Source organism: Herpailurus yagouaroundi, unplaced genomic scaffold (genome assembly GCF_014898765.1).
Source record: "Herpailurus yagouaroundi ecotype Mexico unplaced genomic scaffold, PumYag 198, whole genome shotgun sequence".
Classification (NCBI taxonomy): Eukaryota; Metazoa; Chordata; class Mammalia; order Carnivora; family Felidae; genus Herpailurus; species Herpailurus yagouaroundi.
In genome coordinates this window covers 32,239,931-32,242,825 of record NW_024412429.1, presented here as the reverse complement: position 1 = coordinate 32,242,825, position 2,895 = coordinate 32,239,931, and the positions used below count along the sequence as shown (strand labels likewise).

At 35.5% G+C, this 2,895-nt stretch overlaps 1 protein-coding gene across 1 annotated transcript in view; it reads left to right on the top strand.

Annotated features, from left to right (window-relative positions):
- Nucleotides 1-899: 899 nt before the first annotated feature.
- EYA4 (EYA transcriptional coactivator and phosphatase 4) overlaps nt 900-2,895 on the top strand; it is a 316,035-nt gene continuing 314,039 nt past the window's right edge. The window contains exon 1 of the mRNA XM_040449144.1: nt 900-1,121. The gene's annotated coding sequence lies outside the window, so the exon portion shown is untranslated. The remainder of the gene's footprint in view (nt 1,122-2,895) is intronic.

The following is a 2,895-nucleotide window of genomic DNA, read 5'->3' as shown; positions in this document are numbered from 1 at the left end:
TAATTAGAAAGACCCAGAACACTCGTCCCTCCAGAGATAAATATTCTCAAATCTAGAGATAAAATTAAAACATCAGCAAAATGAATTTTATTATATTAGTATTGTCCATTCCATAGAAGAAAACATGAAACGCATGCACTTGTGTGAGAGCTTTCCCAAACCGTGCCCCCAAAGATATGTCAACTCCGGATTGATATTAGGGACTGGCTAGTACTTCTAATTATCCCATAGTCAATTCTACTCAAATATTTCAGAAGTCTTTTCAAATCGCTTTACAAAAGTCACTTTAAGATATTATTTTGACTATCCTACATTTAAATCATTTTTTTTTTTACATATTATGTACAGTTATTTGGCAAGCAAACAGTATTAAAAAAAAGACGAGTGGATCTCTTTTCTACCACCTAGACATCAGTAGCTGGGGACACTACACTCTGATTATTTTTATACTTTGTCAGGCATTTTTGAAAATGTCTTACTGTTTCACATCATTAGCACAGCCCCTAGCAAAGTTCCTTACACATCTTTAAAGACTGCTAAGCTGACAGGCATTTGCTGAACCCGTCTCTATACGAATCATGAGGTCTGATTGACAAGAAAAACGACCTCTCTCTCTCTCTCTGTCTGTCTTTAATGAAGCAGCTGCCCTTCTAAGCTTGATCCCATATGGTCCTGTTTGAGAAAAGAAGGGGGAAAAATTAAAATCAGTTCTCACTAATTAGAGGAAAATTGTATGTAAATAATGGAAAGGTCTTTTCATTCTTATGGCTGACATTTCTCCCAAGGCCTTAATTGACTGTTGCGTCTAAAGGGTTACGTGCTTTTTTTAAGTGGCCTGTGCTCCTGGCCAAGTACTCGCTGGGACATGCTGAGAGTCGTTTTAGAACACCAGCAGCCCTTGCTATTTTAGTCCGTGTCACTGCTTGAAGTTGTAATTAATTTGGATAATACTAAAAATCCGAATTATGAGAGTTCTGATACTTTCTGAGAATAAGCTACATTCAGTCTTGCCAAGAAAGTCATGGAACATTTAGCAGAAGGGCAAAAAGTCTATACAGTGACAACGACTATCTCACATAGGAGCAGACCACAGAAGCCTTGGTAGGGCTTAACTTGTCCTTGTAAGTAATTTGTGGAATATTCCATGCTTGCTAATTAACTGTTTTGCATTTAAATTGTATTTTCTATCAGTAATAATGAGTGTTGTATTTGTTTTTGTTTTTAAGTCTAAAAATTTATTCATGGACAATATTTTAGCCAATGCCAATTTTAAATCATTTTTGTATATATAAATGCTCTGTGTGCCCATACAGCACAGTATTTCATTTTTTTCCTCAACTAATACTATGATTACCTCCTGCCCCAAGCTTACCATCATTGTTAGATCTCTCTCTCTTGTTCCTGATTTCTTTTTCTTTTAATTCAGTTTTATTTGTAACAGCTGAATTTCCTAATGGGTTTTTAATATCCTTCAAACTAGAAAAAGAATATAAAAAGATTATATAAAGGAAAAGTTTGAGAAATTAATAATGATGTCTAAGATGCTGAAGTATGATCGTTTTCTGATTTGTTGGTCATTCAAATCATGAACTTTGAAAAAAAAATATTTTGTATGTATTAACAGTGATCTTCAGAGCACTGGTACCTTTTTATAAGATCCCTGTGAAAACTACTCAAGAATTATACTTTTAATATGTGCCCCTATTGGGTGGATAATAGGTATTGTAATAAATTATCTTTTAGAGAGATATTTATTTGGAGTCATTACAGTTACAGGTGCATGATTAAAGGAGGTAAAATATAATTTATAGTCAAAAGTTGTGCATTTAATAGTAACCACAGGCAAGGTGCCTGGCTGGCTCAGTTGGTTAAGCATCTGACTTCGGCTCGGGTCATGATCTCACAGTTCATGAGTTCAAGCCCTGCATCGGACTCTGTGCTGTCAGCACAGAGCCTGGAGCCTGATTCAGATTCTGGGTCTCCCTCTCTCCCTGTGCCGCTCCCCTGCTTGTGCTCTGTCTCTCTCTCTCAAAACAAAAATAAACATCAAAAAAATTTTATATATTGACTGTCCTCTGTACCAGCTGTTTGATTTTTGATAAATTATCTTCTTTGAACTTCAGGTTCGTCTATAAACTGAGGATAAGAAATACAATAACCTGGTCTGTAGCGTTGAAATGAGGCCCAAATAAGCATGAGAATATTAAAGTGTGCATTTATAGTCTGTATAAACAATTAATCATAATATGCATCCTAGTCCATAAACGCTTTCTTGCTTAATAGCGGTAGGGGAGAAATGACAATATAAAAGAGAAAAAAAGCATAAGCTTTGTAATTCATTTTTTTGTCGTTACTGATTTCTTCATTGTTAATTTTTTTTTAATTTATTTTGGAAAACTTGATAAGCAGGAACACTACTTTATTATGACTTTAATAACTAAGCAGCAGTTGTGAGGAAGTAACATGTGCTGAATTTAAGGACTGTGTTCTGTTTTCACCTATTGCTAACTCGATAGAGTCAGATAAAAGTCCTTGTACTGCCCCATAATAACTCTATCAAATGGAGCTGTAAGTGTGGGAAATCTAATCAGCCACATAACACTGCTTCCGGATGTGGCACACTCTTCTGAATGGTCAGGAATCGTCTGTGGTGAGCGCAGGTAGGGGCATGAATGTCTTGTGCCCTGTTCTCTTCCCTGGATCCTGATGGTTTTTCTGACTTTTTTCCCCCACTGGAGATAATTTTTTTTTTTTTTTGGTCCCTTGGGAGAAATTGTTCATTGTTTCTTGTTCCATGAATTATTTTATGGTAATGTGAGTCATTTTGTGCTCCCAGAAAATTAAGGAGAGAAAGAAAGAAAGAAAGAAAGAAAGAAAGAAAGAAAGAAAGAAAGA